Source organism: Chiloscyllium plagiosum, chromosome 2 (assembly GCF_004010195.1).
Source record: "Chiloscyllium plagiosum isolate BGI_BamShark_2017 chromosome 2, ASM401019v2, whole genome shotgun sequence".
Classification (NCBI taxonomy): Eukaryota; Metazoa; Chordata; class Chondrichthyes; order Orectolobiformes; family Hemiscylliidae; genus Chiloscyllium; species Chiloscyllium plagiosum.
This window is the reverse complement of record NC_057711.1, coordinates 68988167-69006292: the sequence shown is the minus strand read 5'-3', so window position 1 is coordinate 69006292 and position 18126 is coordinate 68988167. Positions and strand designations below refer to the sequence as shown.

General features: G+C 40.2%; 1 protein-coding gene and 1 long non-coding RNA gene across 5 annotated transcripts in view; one reads left to right on the top strand and one right to left on the bottom strand.

Moving 5' to 3' along the window:
- srfbp1 (serum response factor binding protein 1) overlaps window positions 1-18126 on the bottom strand; it is a 205421-nt gene that overhangs the window by 158804 nt on the left and 28491 nt on the right. The gene's annotated exons all lie outside the window — the stretch shown is intronic.
- Window positions 1-18126, top strand: part of LOC122560690 — a 117419-nt gene that overhangs the window by 93374 nt on the left and 5919 nt on the right. The window contains exon 5 of the long non-coding RNA XR_006314786.1: window positions 14210-14295. This is a non-coding gene — a long non-coding RNA (uncharacterized LOC122560690). The remainder of the gene's footprint in view (window positions 1-14209; window positions 14296-18126) is intronic.

Sequence of the window (18126 nt, the reverse complement as noted above, 5' to 3'; positions counted from 1 at the left end):
CCCACTACTATCCTTGACTGTACCTATTCCTACCCTAGTCATTCTTTTATTCCTGATATACCTATAGAAAGCCTTAGGGTTTTCCCTAATCCTATCTACTAAGGACCTTTCGTGTCCCCTCCTTGCTGCTTTTAGCTCTCTCTTCAGGTCCTTCCTGGCTACCTTATAACTCTTAATCGCCCCAATTGAACCTTCACGCCTCATCTTTACATAGGCCGCCCTCTTCCATTTAACAAGGGATTCCAATTCCTTATTAAACCACGGCTCCCTCACACGACCCTTTCCTCCCTGCCTGACGGGTACATACTTATCAAGGACACTCAATTGTTGCTCCTTGAACAAGCTCCACATATCAATTACGCCCTTGCCTTGAAGCTTACTTTTCCAAGCCACCTTGACAGAATCATTCATTGAAAGTAAGCATGCAGGTGCAGCAGGCAGTGAAGGCGGCAAATGGTATGTTGGCCTTCAGAGAGAGAGAATTTGAGTACAAGAGCAAGGATGTCTTGTTGCAATTGTGCAAGTCTTAGCGACGCCACAGCTGGAATATTGTGTGTAGTCTTGGTCTCTATCTGAGGAAGGATGTTCTGCCAAAGAGGAAGTGCAACAAATGTTTACCAGATTTATTCCTGGGATGGTGAGACTGACATACAAAGATAGACTAGATGAGTTATCAGTATATACACTGGAGTTTAAAAGAATGAGATTGGATCTCATATAAACAAATTCTAACAGGACTAAACAGAGTAAATGCAAGAAGGATTTCCTGATGACAGGGAATCCAGAACCAGGGGTCACAGTAAAACGATATGAGGTAGGTCATTTAGGACTGAATTGCGGAGAAATTTCTTTGCCAGAGAGTGGCTGCCTCTGGCATTCTCTGCTCCAGAAAGTGGGCTTTTTGAATCAAGGAATGTTTTCAAAAGCAAGTCAGATATAATTCTTAGGGTTCAAGAGATCAAGGAGTATGGTGAGAAGCAGGAACAGAGTACTGAATTGGATAATCAGCCAAATCAGATTGAACAGCATTGCACGCTCAAAGGGCCAAAATGGCCTACTTTTGCTCGTATATTCGATGTTTCTCTGGAAATCAACTGGGCACTAATAATGCAATAATGATAGCACTTGGTGCCATGTCACAGATAGCTACTGAAACAATTGGAAAAGATTTATTTTATCTGTCAGACACAGGCATGCAGTTTATTCAATCTTGGAAGAGTTGGCCACTTAACAAACCTAACAGCTGGACATTTGTACAGATGTCAACTATCCTACGAGAGCATTGATGACCTCTGAAACTTTGCAACTCCCATTCTGCAGGATAAGGGCTTTCTTTGAGGCTAAATGGAATCTCTTTGAACTTAGCTCCAAGGTCAAATGGTGCTGCTGAGCTGGGAGTCACATCCTGACACTGCCCACCCAATCCCTACCTGGCATAAATATCACCAGTCAAAGATGGGGATAGGAAATTCAAATTAGAGACCCATCAGCTATTTTCAAAAGGTCTCGTAGTCCCCACTCCTGCATGAAAATCTGGTCCTTAGTAACAGTTTCACCCTGTGTGGAATGCTAAAGTCCACAGAAACAAACACTTAGCTCTTTTCAAGCATAATCTATTTGCGACCTTTCTTCAAATATGGTTAAAACTTAGATAAACCACCAGCCAATTCAAGTTTTGCAGATAATTTGATATGAAACCTCTGCCCCTTTTTTTTTACTGCATCCAGATTTACTGGAAATGCATGTATAAGCTAAGACAGAAAAGTCCTGGTAAGTGCAGATGCTTTGAAGAATGCACAAATCACTCTGTCATTCCTGCAGTGACGATATTGCAAAACAATATTTAGAGTCACAGAGAAAAGTATAGCCTATGCTCTGTAAAAAGTAAGGTGGGGTGAAAGGGTTAAATAAAAGTTTAAACACTCTAAATACACGTTCTTACAGTTTTCTCTCAAATCAACTTAATTGTAATTTCATAAATTATGCATGTTAAACATATATTTAGATGAAAATATACCATTGGATTCTAATCGTTAATTTGGTCAGCAAACAGATCAGGTCAATGAAAACATAAAATTAAAGACATTGTTCAAATCCAACTCATTGCTTTTTTTTTAAAAAAAGTCTAAAATCCAGAGTAATACTGACTTTCAGAATACCAGGAAGATTTATATGGCACTTTTTATGACCAGATGAAAATCTAAAGCACGTCACAATAATGGAGTTCCTTCTTAAGTGTTTGATTTGGAGGTAAATACAGTTTGAATTCAGGACGGTGCAGAAAATAATCAAGAAAACTAATGGAATGTGAGCCTTCATATCTAGAGGACTGGCATACAAGGACGCAGAAGATATGCTGCAGTTGTACAAAACCACGAAGTATTGTGAGCAGATCTGGGCGCCACATCTTAGGAAGGATATATTGGCATTGGAGGGAGCACAATGTAGATTTACAAAGATGATATCTGGACTTCAGGGTTTATGTCAGGAGGAGAGATTATACAAATTAGCCCTGATTTCTCTAGAATTTAAAAGGTTAATGGGTGATCTAATCGAAGATATTCAAGATAGTAACAAGCAAAGACAGGGTAGGTAAACATAAACAGGTTCTACTGGTAGCGGGTTCTAGAACTAGGGGGTACAGTCTGAGAATTCGGGTCAGACTGTTCAGGAGAGATATTAGTAAGCACTTCTACACATGAAGGGTAGATGTTTGGAACTCTCTTCTACTTGTTGTGAATGCAACATCAGTTGTTAAATCTGAGATGATAAAGCTTTGTTAGGCAAAAGTTATAAAAGGATATGAACCAAGAGCAGGCACAATCTCGCTGAATGGTGCAATAGAATCGAGGGGCTGAATGGCCTACTTCCGTTCCTATATTCCTTGTCCCATGAATAACAGAAATACAAATGCTCAGGAAATCTTGTTTAATAGCATTGGTCGAGAGGCAAATGTTGGTCCAAGCACTGGAAAACATTCCTACTTATTCCTGAATAAAATTTACATCCACTGAACAGGGCCTCAGATTCAAATCTCATCCAACCAATGCAATACCCACAGAGTAGCACTCCCTAAATTCTGCAATGGGATTACTGCCTGGATTTTGTTTACATAATGCAATCAAACAACTTGGCACCATGACATTGGTTCAGAACCAAAGTGTTACTAACTGAATCAAGTTTACAATTAGCTCAGAGCTTACAAGAGAATTATAGATCCGAGCCAAACAAAAGAAAAATTAGCTGCGTTGAATTTCTACCCCAATTTCTGACAGAAAAATCAAGACACCCTTTAACCAAACATGTCAGAAGTTTTACCACCAGATTTTCTTATGGTCATTTGAAACTGCAAGGATGCAAATTAAAACCATACACAATAAATGATAAGCTAATGTAAAACAAATTGAAAGGATTCTGTTTACATTGTTCATGTGCATATGGTTGAAATTGAGCTGATCTTGACACTAATTGGATATCATAATTAGTATCTACTTTAAAAGAAAAATTAACTTCAAATGTATGCACACAGACATAAATCACATCTGTGATCCTTTTGTACATTTGATTAGCGAATATCCAAGTTTTGTGAAAAAGTTTACAATTCCACATACGTACATTTTATGTATCACATGGGGAAGATGGTAAATTAACTAGTGTTTGTGTTACACTGTAGACTACATGGCTAATTATAGGTTTGAGTTTAAAAAAAAAGACAGCCATGTGCATGTAATCTCAATGCTTGCTTGCATGTGTAAGTTAACCCTTTTACAGGTTTGTCGATGAAATCAAAAGAAAAACAGCGTTTATGAAAAAAACTCAGTGTGTGCATGTCTTCCTTTGTGCTTTTTTTTAAGTAACTTGATGTACCCCACAAGTGAAAACTGTAGGCTTCAGCAATGTAGAAGTAGTGATTTGTTGCACTCAGTCAACTTGACCAAGTCAGCCAAATAAAGCATGTCCAATTGATAATGATCAATTCCATGTGCTTAGTTTGAATTGCAATCATGTACACTCCCTCCGTGACTCCGTCAGGTCCACACCCCCCACCAACCCAACCTCCACTCCCGGCACCTTCCCCTGCAACCGCAGGAGGTGCAAGACTTGCGCCCACACCTCCCCCCTCACCTCCCTCCAAGGCCCCAAAGGAAACTTCCATATCCGCCACAGATTCACCTGCACCTCCACACACATCATCTATTGCATCCTCTGCACCCGATGTGGCCTCCTCTATATTGGGGAGAAAGGCCGCCTACTTGCGGAGCGTTTCAGAGAACACCTCTGGGACACCCGGACCCCTCCCACGCTGTGTGTGTGTGTCCCTCCCTCGCTGTGTGTGTGTGTGTCCCCCCCACCCCAGTCTGACCTATCACCCTCACCTTGACCTCTTTCCACCTATCACATTTCCGACGCCCCTCCCCCAAGTCCCTCCTCCCTACCTTTTATCTTAGCCTGCTGGACAAACTTTCCTCATTCCTGAAGAAGGGCTTATGCCCGAAACGTCGATTCTCCTGTTCCCTGGATGCTGCCTGACCTGCTGCGCTTTTCCAGCAACACATTTTCAGCTGACATCATGTACAAAATGTCTTTCATGGCAGCCACCTTACCTGCATTTCAAAAAACACCCAATATTCTGACCACATAGAACAAAAAAGTAAAGATCAGACAACGTCCAGTTAAGTCTGGATAGGTAGCAAAGGCAATTCTGATGCGTCTCATTCAGACAGCCAAGTCTGAAGTCTAACTAACACTTGTAGCTGATAAGCAAGTAACTACAGGTTGAACTAATCAGATTACCAACTCATCGAGTCAGTCATTTTGTGTTGAATGTTCATACACACAGTAAATACATGTACAATCTGCTCTCTTCTAAAATTAAAGCACATGGCAAAAATGCTGTCATCATTGCTACCCTGGAAAGTGCTTGTTCTGATTATATAACACTTACCTAAATGGAGGAGTCTTGAAATAATGCTGAAAGTGGACTTTGGAACATTTTAGTTTAAAATAACTACCTGAATCCTCTGAAAATACAATCTTCATCAGGATTTTTCTTTTATTTCTTTGCTTTAAAGCAGCTTTAAGTTATGTAACACTGTCGTTTTCAAACTAGGTCTATTAGAAATTTAACAGGCAACATCCAACTACCAGGTTAGCTGATGCAACATCATTTAGCTCGAGATGAACCATTGTGCAAGATAGCAAGTGGAAGCAAAACTACATCCAGGAATTAAGCTGCTTTCAGGTGAATAGAATCTTATAGATTAGTACTTCCCAGATGTTGGATTGTGATCCTCATTGCTGTGGCTGAAAAAGCAGATGGGGTCATCAGTTCCACCTCTTCCCAAAATTACTTGTTGTTTTTGTTGTTGTTGTGTCGCCATAGTCTTACCAGTTCACAGAGCTGCTCTTTCATGAGAGAGCGATGACTGGGGGTGATTTAACTTGAGGGCCACCATAGCTCAGGAGAGGGGAGAGGTTGAGAGAGAGAGTCCTTCACAGTAACCTCAGGTGATGATGGGAGTTGAAAACATGCTGTTGGCAACAACTAGCTTCACAAACTAATTACCCAACCACCTCAGCTGAACAGACATCTTGCACCCCCAAAACTACACTCCATGTTATCACTGGGGCTAAGTGGTGTCCAGCCCCACTCCTCTCTCAGACACTTAGTTCCTAATGGGGGTCAAGAAGAGCAATAGACCTGGAGAGTGGGCAGTATTTCAAAAAAAGCCATTTGTTCAATTCGTGCTATCAGCCTACTCTCAATCATTAGCAAATTAACAAAATCTGCTGTCAATAATGCTATCAATTGGTACTTAGTAACTTGCTCAATGATGCCCAGTTTGGGTTCTGATGTGGCATTCAGCACCGGACGCCATTGCAGAACCTTGGTCCAAGGATGAACAAAAGAGCTGAGGCCCAGAGATGCAGTAAGAATGACTGCCTTGGAAATCAAGGCAGCATTTGCCAAGTGTGGCATCATAGACACTTAGTTTTTAAAAAATGGAAATCAGAGAAAATTCACCACTGACTCGAGTCAGATTTAACAGTAAGGAAGATAGTCATGGCTGTTGGAAGCCAATTTTCTCATTTACAGGACATCACTGAGTACCTCGAGGCAATGTCATTGGGCCGAACACCTTCAGCTTCATCGTTAATGACCTTCCGATTGGAATAAGTACACAATCATAAGTGATCATCCTCATTTTTGAAATGTTCAACTCCACAGACAATGAAGCAGTCCATGTCTACTTACAGCAAAACTTTGTCAACATTCAGTCTTCACAACAAGGGGAAAATAGCATCTGCATTGCTCAATTGCTGGACAACGACTATCTCCAATAAAGAGAGACTCTAACCATTGCCTATTAACATTTGGTGACAGCTTTACTGTTGAATCCTCCATCTTCAACATTCTGGAGTAGGGAGGACATTATATGGAGATAATCAACTGAACTGGCCAAATAAATACTCTAGTTCCACGAGTTAGTCAGCTGCTGGACAGTCTACAGCTAGTAACTCACTTCCTAACTTCCCAAAGCCTGGGCACCATCTATAAGGCATAAATCAAGCAAATGATGGAAAATTCTCCACTTGCCTGGATGAATGCAACTCCAACAACCCTCAAGAAATTCTACATCCTATAGGTCAAAGCAAACCATGTGATTGACACCCTTTGCGCCACCATAAACACTGAAGGAGACAACTTAGATTGAGACTGTGGTTAATAAAGCATATGGCATCTTGGACTTCATTAATAGCAACAGAGTATAAAAGCACACAAGTTATATTAATTTTTTTGAAAAAAATGATTTGACCTTAACTGGATCCACAGGTCCAGTTGCCCAGATGGGTGCAGCTCCAACAATACTCCAAAAGCTGACACTTCCCAGGGTAAAACAGCCCACTTGATTGGCACCACATTCACCATCAATACTCCGTAGCAACAGTGTGCACTATAAGACGCTCTGCAAAACTGGCAAAGATCCTTAGACAGCACCTTCCAAACTCACGATCATTTTCTTCTAGAAACACAAGGGCAGCAGATACATAGCAATACCACGATTTGCAAGTTCTCTGCCAAATCACTTCCGATTCTGATTTGAAATATATTGTCCTTTCTTCAAAGTTGCTGGGTCAAAATCCTGGAATTTCCTCCCATAAAAGCATTTTGGGTGTACCTATAGCAGATGGACTGCAAGCGGCTCAAGAAGGCAGCTCACTATCTTCTCAAGGGTATCTAGGCACAGGTAACAAACGCTGGCCAGCCAGAGACACCCATGTTCCATGACCGAATAATGAAAAAAAATCTCAACCTATTCTGCCTGCTTCCATTGTTCATGCACAGGTACATACTTGTCCCAATGTTTCTGCACCCCATTTGGAACCGTATCCTCTATTTTATATTGTCTCTCTCTACTCTTCCTATCAAATGCCAGCTGTCCATCTATTTCATCAATTTGCCTAAGTTCTACACAATTCTGCTCATGATTCACAATTCTTCCAAGTTTATGTCATTACCAAATTTTGAAATTGTGCTGTGTACATTAAAGTCTAAATCATTAATATTAAACAGGAAGAGAAGGTGTCAAACATTTCTGGGAAACTCCACCTTCCTCCAGCCTAGAAAACAATTGTTCACCATTATTTCCTGTCATGGCCAAATTTTGTAGCCATATTCCATGAGCTCTAAGTTTGCTTACAAATCCTGTTGTGGGGAGTTCTATTTAGTGTCTTTAAGATTCATGAGAATAGTTTTGGGTTGCGGCACTGTAGATACATAGACAGGTTGGCAAAGTTGGGACCATTTTCTGAAAAAAGGTTGCAAGGGAATCTGATATAGGCGTTCAAAATCATGAGTGGTCTTTCCACAGTGGACAAGGAGAAACTGCAATAAATCAGTTGTAGGATCAACAGCCAGAGGTCACGGACTGACGCAGACGTCATCCGGCAGACGCAGCAATAGTAACATGAGGAAAATTTTTTTCATGCAGTGTTTTCACAGAACTTAAAATCTAAATTGTTTTGACTCAAGAGAAGATAAAGCCTTGGTCATTGGAAATGGAGGATAAAGAATCTTTATTCAATATTACGTTAAACTTTCAAGGTGGTGGCAATACAGCAGCCCAACAGATAAAAAACAGGTCCAGTTTTGTGATAAATAATCTGCGTGCACAGCAATGCAAAAAATTTAAAGGACTGCCATGTTGTGGCTCTATAGGACATTGGGTGAGGCCACTTTTAGAATACTGCGTATAATTCTGGTTGCCCTTCTCTGGGAAGGAGGTGGCTAAACTTGAGAGTGTGCAGAAAAGATTTACAACAATGTTACTAGGATTGGAGGATTTGAGTTATGGGGGGGCTGAATAGTCTGGAGCTTCTCTCCCCCACCAAGAGCATCGGAGACTGAGATGTGACCTTATAGAGGTTTACAAAATCATGAGTGTTATGGAAGGGGTGAATAGACAAGGTCTTTTTCCCAGGGTTGGGGATGTCCAAAACTAGAGGGCATAGGTTTAAGGTGAGAGAGGGGAAAGATTTAAAAGGGACCCAAGGGGCAACGTTTTCAATATTTAAAAGGCATCTGGATGGGCGCACGAATAGGAAGGGTTTAGAAGAGTATAGGCCAAATGCTGGCAAATGGGTCTAGATCAGTTTAGGATAGCTGGTCGACATGTTGGAGCAAAGTTTCCATGCTGTATAACTATATCACTATAACAAGAAGGAATTAGTCCCAAAGCTTCAGGAAACATGAAAGCAGGTTGCGATTAAGTGCTCTTCATGTGGTAAGTGCAACAAGGTAGCTGTGGAGACTTCAGAACACTGCTCAATCTGCCCAACCAATATTGGCACTTGGCATCTTCCAATCAAACAGTGATTAGGATCAGTAACTGGCTTATTTTGCCCTTCCGCCCCAATTACAGGACAGGGGCACAGGCCAAGAAAAGTTGGCAGTTTAGTATAACAGAAACACACAATTTCGCATAATTATTCTCATTGTATAATCTAGCTCAAAGCTTGCGGGCATCACCATTTTGGCAGATTTCTAACAACATTTGAACCCAAGCCATGTTACTGTAGTTAATAGTGATTAAAGATCAAAGTGTGGTCTATTTTACTGTGTCCCAAAGAATGTCCTATAAAGTTTCTGCATTGATCATCCAATTCAATTAGTTACAGCTGTTTTCAATAATTCTCACTGCCCTATGCCTCAATCAATTAATTATTATTTATAATGAGCAAATGCTCGGCAGGGATTTTCTTGCTAAAAGCTCTCCAAAGCCAAATGATTTTATCCTCAATTCACCTGGCCATGAACAATGTAAAAATGAAGGTATCATTAAAAGTGAACTTGAGCAAACTAGCATTTTGAAAAGGAGCCTTAGTTTGATACTATCACATCTGATATGATTAAGCATAAAACATCTTCCTCTCCCTGGCACACATAATACAGTGTGACAATATTAATGGCCAGTTGAACATACTGAATGGAGCATTAACAGCAGTACTCACTTTGAAGTGAGATGAAAATAAGATAACTGTGGGCAGAAATATTCAACTTTTCTTTCCAAACAAGGATTGAGCATTAAGCTAGACAGGAGAGAAAACAAACTTCTGATTTTCTTATGTAGTAGAGAGTTATGCCATTATGACCAACACCCACAGATGTTCGGTTTTACTATGCAGCTGTAACCAGTGGCTACGTGGCTTATGAGATGCCTTCACATCAAGCAAAGTTTTTGTCAGAATAAGAAGTCTAATTAAAATTATATTCTCACCACTGTAAATTGTTACCCATTCACAGTTAAATGTACTTTAAAACAAGTAGGGGTTTCTCAACACCTCCTAACTAAAATGTTACTTTTACAAATGATAGCAAGATTGGTTGAATCTACTTGGCTTTCAAGTGGTGACTTTCCTAGTGTACTTCATCAAAATTATTTTGTAGCAAATATTCCAAATACCTTTAATCCTCAGCCTCATGGAATTTTCCAAAGTAAAATCAACACAAATAAAGACAGAAAACACCGGAAATACTCAGCAGGGATGGCAGAATCTGTGGCAACGTAGGATTAACATTTTAGGTCGATTTCCCTGACAATGCCTGCCTTGTCTCAAGTACTTTTGCTTTCAACCCCTCCCCTCCCTTCCAATAATAAGTTCCTTCTCGTACTCACTTTCTACCACAAGCCTTCAGATAACCTCTGCCATTTCTGCTACCATCACCAATTACATCTTCCCATCCTTTTCTGGCATTCCAAAGGGACCATTCTCTCCACAAAACCATAGTCCATTACAATGCATCACAAAATTATAGAAAGTGAATTCGGTGAGGGTTCAAGGTGCTTTCTCATTTAGAAGCTTGGGTTCTAAAGAGGAAGAATAAGCATAAATCCCATTTGTATTTCTACATTGTCTCACTTTTCAAAATGAACATAACTTTCATTTCAGAGAGCAGTACTGGGTTATCTGGAAGTTTGTTTACATGAATTTAAGTAATGTTCTTTGACATTCTTGAGGCGAACAATTCAGACAATCAGAACAAAGGTAGAAGAGAGAGAGAGAAAAAATTCTGCCACTGCTGCAGAATAAGTGCCCAAGGATAAAGGGAGATTATAAACAAACTTGATTCTGTCTCTGAGGGAGCAGGTTTCCTTCAGCGAGAAGCAGGTTTTTCAGAGAGAAGCAGTAAGTGATAAGCAAAAGTATATCACTTTCCCTAAAGTGGAAGAAATATTTGAAGGCAAGTGAGTCCACACTGCACTATATTTGCCTGCCTCAGTACCCATGAAGGTGGCCTCAACTGTGACCTTGAGTTCATGTCCTGCTACATGTAACCCCACCATACTGTTCTGTATTTGTAATATCTTCCTTACTGACCTGTTCTGACACCATCACCTTGATGACTTGTTGTTATGATCTCTCTACCTTAATTACTTGTTACTTTAGTTAGACCTTTGTCATGTGACTGTTATACCTATCATGTTTTTCAAATCATTTGATTTGTCTCCAGCACTTTCTTTTTTTTGTAAGTATCTCTCTGCCTCAATTAATCAGATCATAAATCATCCCTTCACTTGCTATTCAGCTGGTGACATTTACTCTCACTGTCTGACACTTTCGATCACCTGCAGAGACTTGTTATTTGGCCTGTCGACACTCCACTCGCACTATTTGTACGAACTTTTGATCTTTCTGCCTATACATTCTGTCAAAAATCACAATACCAGATAATAATCCAACAGGTTTATCTGAAATCACGAATAACCTGTTGGATTATTACTTGGCATTGTGATTATTACTGCTCCTTCCTCAGGCAGCTAGTCGCTGAAAGCTTACAATGTTAAATAAATCTGTTGCACTATAATCCAGTGTCATGCGATTTTTGACTTTGTCCACCCTAATCCAACACTGGCACCGTCACATCATATAAATTCAGTACCTGTGTGGTTTTCTTCACTTCACCTGATAGAGGAGCAGTGCTCTGAAAGCTTGAGATTTCAATTAAACCCCCTGTTGGACTGTAACCTGGTGTTGTGTGACTTCTAACCTTGTCCACCCCAGTCCAACACCGGTACCTCCACTTCACACAGAAAATGTTACAGGTACAGGTATTATGAATATAATGTAAAAGTAATAACAAACCTTTTTTTTCAGATTTGCTCTTAAAGAGGGAGTATCCCTTTCATCCCTAAAATTTTATTGCTGCCATTTTATTTGAAATGGTCAAAAGACAGAACATTTGGAGCTCAGTTTGGCATAGAAGTTCCTTTCTTTGTAAAGCTGCCAAAGGAACATCACAAAAAAAATGGATTTGAACAGTTAAATTTACTCAAAATAAACATGGAGACACATCAAATTACAGAGTGAAATCCTCGTTGAATTACTTCAGACTCTCACTGCACTACATGTAATTGTAACCAAAGGCAACAGCAAAATAATACTAAAAGTAAAACACTATCATTCCCTGTGCTATGCTTATGTGCCATCTTGCATGCACTCGTTTCCATGAAAATGCTACTTCGAAGGAATGGGAGCTATCATGACCACTTTCTTGCAAACTTGCAGTTTTCTAATGTTTTGTCCTGGATTCTCTATCCATTGACTGCACTTTGGCCATGAGCAACTGGCTATTGCTCCCAATCAATGGCACACCTTTAGATCTTGGATCAGGTAGCCAAGTTAAGGCAGACAAGACAGAGAGAGAGAATCAGAGAGAGACAGAGAGAACTGGTTCAACCACACTGCTTCTTATCTATGAATGACTGGATATTTGCGACGACAGATGTTAGCCATATTTAGGAATGATAAACCCACAAAGAAAAAGGCCATTTTAAGATGATTTTCTATATTTCTGAGCAAGAGATTCCTGGAAAACTGCAATGACCTCTATCCTTGGTGGTTCTGCACAGAATTGTTATGGTTTGGGGAGGCAACAGTCTAGTGGCATTAATCTCTAAATTATTAATTAAGAGACCAGGTAATTTTCTGGGGATCCTGGTTTGAACCTACCATAGCATATGGTGGAATTTGAATTGAGTAAAAATTTGGAATTCAAAGTAATTCAATGAAACCATTGTCAATTGTTGGAAATGTGGTTGACTCTTAACTAAAGAACCCAATTAGGGATGGGGAATGAACACAGGCTTAGCCAACGACATGTACATACCAAGATGAATAATAAAAAGTAGGCATTCATGACATAACAGAATGCAAGTTTTGTTTGCAGAATGTAGAATTGAAATTACTTTCTTACTGATGAATTCTTCTCCATGCAACACTCATAAGTCACAAATCCTACAGAAAAACCTGCTTAGCTCCCTAACTTTATATTGTTGTTGCTGTTTTCTTGTCAGCACTTGCTAATCCTCAACCATACGGTTCACCAAATGCTCCTACATTAATTTCTCTTTCTAATTCTGTGAAACCAATGAACTAAATTTTCTATATGGGCAACGAATTTGTCACAAGATTACGGGTATTGCTATTTTTCCCTCCAAAAGAAGTGACATAAGAATATGACCGAAGTTCACTTTACATTCATTAAAATTTACCTGGTTACAATCATATAAAATTGTAATACAGCATTGTTTATGGTTGAGTCATGACAGGATTCTTCAGCTGGTTTAGAAAATGGTACTGTTGTGTATAGTGGGGTGAAAGGAACATGGGTGATAATGAAACAAACAGAAGACATAGGAACAAAAGCAGACCATATGGTCCATCAAGCCAGCTCTGCTATCCCAGACATCATGGTTGATCTTCAGTTTCAACTCCACCTTCTCACCAACTCCAAGTATCCCTCAATTTCCTAAGATACCAAAAATCTCACTACTTCCACCTTACAAATATCCAGTGATGCCTCATCCACAACCCTCTGGAGTAGGGAACTCCAAATCTGACATTCAATGACATTTTCATTACTGAATCTCCTACTATCCACATCCTGGGGTTCACCATTGACTAAAACTGAACTCGATGAGTCATGTAAATACTGAGTCGACCACAGTAGGTCAGAGACTCCGAGGCCTGCAGTGAGTAACTCACCTCCTGACATGTCAAAGCCTGTCCACTATTTACAAAGCACAAGTCAAAGTGTGATGCAACACCAAAGTAAAACAAAGAACTGTGGATGCCTGGAATTTGAAACATGAACAAACATGGCTGGAGATCCTCACCAGGTCTGGTAAAATCTATGGACAGACAGACAGACAGACAGAGTTAATGTTTCGAGTTCAGTGACCAGTGATCAGGACTGAATGACCTGCTCATTCATCTAACTCCTAAGTTCTGACTGTTACTTCAATGATTCAATTAAGAACAATGTTATTCTCAGACGTTTAGACAAACCTTCTTTTATTCACTGATTCTTCTTGGTAAAAAGGATTTGAGAAGGACTCTTGCTTTTCTGTCATGAGTACCAGCTAGCTTGGATAATTAGTGGGCTTTTTAAATTTTATGAGTCAGTATCCTTGTTGTTTCAGAATTTTATTTGCCCTCGAGAACCACAGCAGCTGGGCTGCCTGTTCAGTATTTATGAACCAGCCCAATTTTCTGTTGGTTCCGATTTAGTTTCCTGCTTTAAATACCGTGACAAATAATCCATTGCCTAAAGTACCTTACATGAATCCGGAGTCTTGTTTTGAACATCGCTGATGGTAAAAACTTGTTTGCTTTCCTTCCCAATCTTTCAAATGTTAAAATACAGGCGGTCTCCAGGTCACAAAACGGGTTCCGGTCTGGAGTTTGTTCGCAAGTTGGAACATAATACAGGACACTGGAAAGCAGCTATTCGTAAGTACAGGAAATGTTCATGTATTGGGTCCTTAAAATTATAGTTGAAAAATGCGGTGCTAGAAAAACACAGCAGGCCAGGCAGCATCCAAGGAGCAGGAGAATCGACGTTTCGGACATAAGCCCTTCTTCAGGAATTCTCCTGCTCCTCGGATGCTGCCTGGCCTGCTGTGTTTTTCCAGCACATTTTTCAACTCTGGTACTCCAGCATCTGCAGTCCTCACTTTCTCCTTAAAATTATAACTGTGGGATTACGTTCTTAAATCAGATATTCAGAAATTGGAGATCCAAATGGAGAATTTGGGCCAACTGGTTGTCAGAGGTAGCTTTTCCAATGCTGGCCTCAACTGAAGCAGGTTCACTATGATTGCACCACAGGAAAGCTTCTGTTTCTCTTTTGAGTACAAGGGAGCCTTTCCTTGTATCTTCAAGACCAAGCAGATCATAAAGGTTCAAATATGGTTACTTTTTGATTTAACATTCTGAAGTTGGGTTCCTATTATAAATCTTCAGGAATAGCTTCGCAAATGAGGCTTATGGAGTTAGTACGTTGCCACAAATCAATATATTTTTAAGTAATGAGACTTGCTTGAACTCACAGCAAACTCCACTGTAATTGTGAACATGTAATCAAATTCATTCTGCCTTTGACAACAACTTTCAGTTATATTTCACTTCTAATACAGTCAGTTCTGCTATAACGTGTGTTTCTTGAATGCAAATTGGCTTTAATGCGACTGAAGAACTGAGACTGTTATTTGTAGAATGCAAACTTTCCTTAGCTATAACGCAATTCTGGTCCCATTAGTTAAAATGGCACGGCTACTGCGCCATTTTCTTATAATGAGAGCTCATACAAGAATGGAACTATCATATTCTATCAGAACCCAACTGGGTATTGAAACTAGAGGATTCAAAAGAGAATTAGCAAACATCCACACCTAACCACATGGGAGTTATCAAAATATGTAAGAGGTAGGTTATAACAAAGCTTTAAAAGGAGGAAAGAAAAGACAGATGAAGAGGCTGAGCTAAGTAACTTCAGAACTTAATGCCTTTGCCATCTATGGTGAGGAGATTAAAATCAGGATGCTTAAATGACTAAAATTGGAAGGGACTAGCTAATTAGAAAGTTGTAGAGCTGAAGAAAGTTACAAAAAGATAGGGGTAGGTGAGAGACCAAGAAGAAATTTGAAACAATAAGAGCATTTACAAAAAAAAAGTTAAAATCAAGGCATTGCTCAATTATGGACTTGATGTAAATTAAGAAACAGGCAGCAGAATTTTCATTGAGTTCCCATTTATGTAGGATGGAAGATGATAAGTCAGACAAGAGTCAGTCAAGTTTAGAGGTACAAAAGGCCTGGGATTAGGACTATAGCAAAGAGTTTCTTTGGTCTTTCCCATATTCATTTGGATGACATTTTGGACCATCTGTTACTGACAATTTGAAAATTTATAAATAATAAAGGAGTCAAGGGAAGGAGTGGTAAGGTATGTTAGCATAATGTGGTACCTGACACTGTTTCATGTCACTAAGCAGCAGATAGTTCAAAAATAGGAGGGGAGCAAGAAGTAAATCCATAAGTGACTCCAAAAGTGACAGTGTAGGAATGGGAAGAGAACCATGGCAGAAACTTGTCTGCTGAGTTCTATTCTAACCTAGCAGGGTCCAATGAGTGCAGTCCCAAATAGTTTGAGGTCAGACAGTAGGGTTGGACAAGGACAGTGCGTCCCTTGCACACCACTCCTTTATCTTGGTTGAAAGGCAATATAGTTAGCAACTGCGTCCTAGGCAAGCTAATATTATTCATGATTAGCCATTACCAGATAGGGCGAATTATCCTCCAGTTTTATACCCTCTTCCCTAGTAACTGATCAGCACCTTCCAGTCATGGTGTAGTAAGGTTGAAGACTTAGCATGGGAAAAGATAATTTGCACGTATGGTGCCATGAAAATGCAAAATTTTGAATGGTTTTGTTTCACCTATTAATACAAATGCTTTTCAGAAGTCGTATAAAACAAAATAGCTCATTCCTGTTGGTTATGTTCTCAGCACTGCTTTTCAAATTATTAGAGTTACACAATTCCTCCCCATAACCATATCTGTCAGTTCCTTGGGTGTGATTCAGCCACTATGAAAATGAGCCAAATCATAGCTGGCTGTGACTACTGGGAAATAGACCATTGAATTCTACAGGGTGCAGAAGCCAGAGGTTTGAATCTTTCCTGGAAATTGAACCCTCAAGCAGACTGAACATATTTATTCTGTTATCAAAGCAGCTTTACGGGAAAAGACACAAAAGCATCAACAAAACTGAACATCTCATCTTTTACATAAATCCGTGCTAAAATACTCCTGCAATGAAACTCATATTTTTAGTGCTACTTTCCACTTAGTTTAATTTCCATTTCCCTTAGCAAGCTGTAACTAGAAAAGGTCTAGGAGTGACAGAGCTATACAGCATGAAAACAGGCCCTTTGGTCCAACTCATCCATGCCGACCAAATATCCCAAATGAATCTAGTTCCATTTGCCAGCATTTGGCCTATGTCCCACTGAACCCCTCCTTTTTATAGACCCATCCAGGTGCCTTTTAAAATGTTTTTTATTGTACCAGCCTCCACCACCTCCTCTGGCAGCTCGTCCCATCCTCTCATGAAAAAGTTGCCCCTTAGGACCTTTTTAAAACATTTGCCTGCTCACCTGAAACCCATTATCTCAAGTTTGGATGCCCCCCACCCCAGGAAAAAGACCTTGACTATTCACTTTATCCATACCCCACATGATTTTATCAACCTCTAAAAGGTCACCCCTCAGCCGCCCTAGTTCCAGAGAAAAATAGCCCCAGCCTATTAAGTCTTTCCCTATAGCTCAAACCCTCCAACCCTGGCAATATCCTTATAAACCTTTTCTGAACCCCTTCAAGTTTCACAAGATCCTGCAGCAGGGAGACCAGAATTACATGCAGTATTCCAAAATGGTCTGAACAATAACATGACCTCACAACTCCTAAACACAATGCACTGACCAATAACGGCAAGCATTCCAAACGCCATCTTCACTATCCTATCTACCGGTGATTCCCCTTTCAAAGAACTATGAACTTCCACACCAAGGTCTTTTTGTTCAAGAACGTTCCGCAGGACCTTCCCATTTAGTGTATAGATTCTGCTCTGATTTGCCTTTCCAAAATGTAGCTAGAGCTTTCTGGTTGACTGGTGCCCATATCAGATTTCTCTACAAGCATATGCATTAGTCATAGAGATGTACAGCATGGAAACAGACCAATCGGTCCAACCTGTCCATGCCGACCAGATATCCTAACCCAATCTAGCCCCACCTGCCAGCACCCGGCCTATATCCCTCCAAACCCTTCCTATTCATATACCCATCCAAATGCCTCTTAAATGTTGCACTTGTACCAGCCTCCACCACTTCCTTTGGCAGCTCATTCCATACACAGACCACCCTCTGCGTGAAAAGGTTGCCCCTTAGGTCTCTTTTATATCTTTCCCCTATCATCCTAAATCTATGCCCTCTAGTTCTGGACTCCCCCCATCTCAGGGAAAAGATATTGTCTATTTACTCTATCCAGGCCCCTCATAATTTTGTAAACCTCTATAAGGTCACCCCTCAGCCTCCGACGCTCCAGGAAAAACAGCCCCAGCCTGTTTAGCCTTTCCCTGTAGCTCAAATCCTCCAACCCTGGCAACATCCTTGGAAATCTTTTCTGAATCCTTTCAAGTTTCACAATAACTTTCCAACAGGAAGGAGACCAGAATTGCACGCAATATTCCAACAGTGGCCTAACCAATGTCCTGTACAGC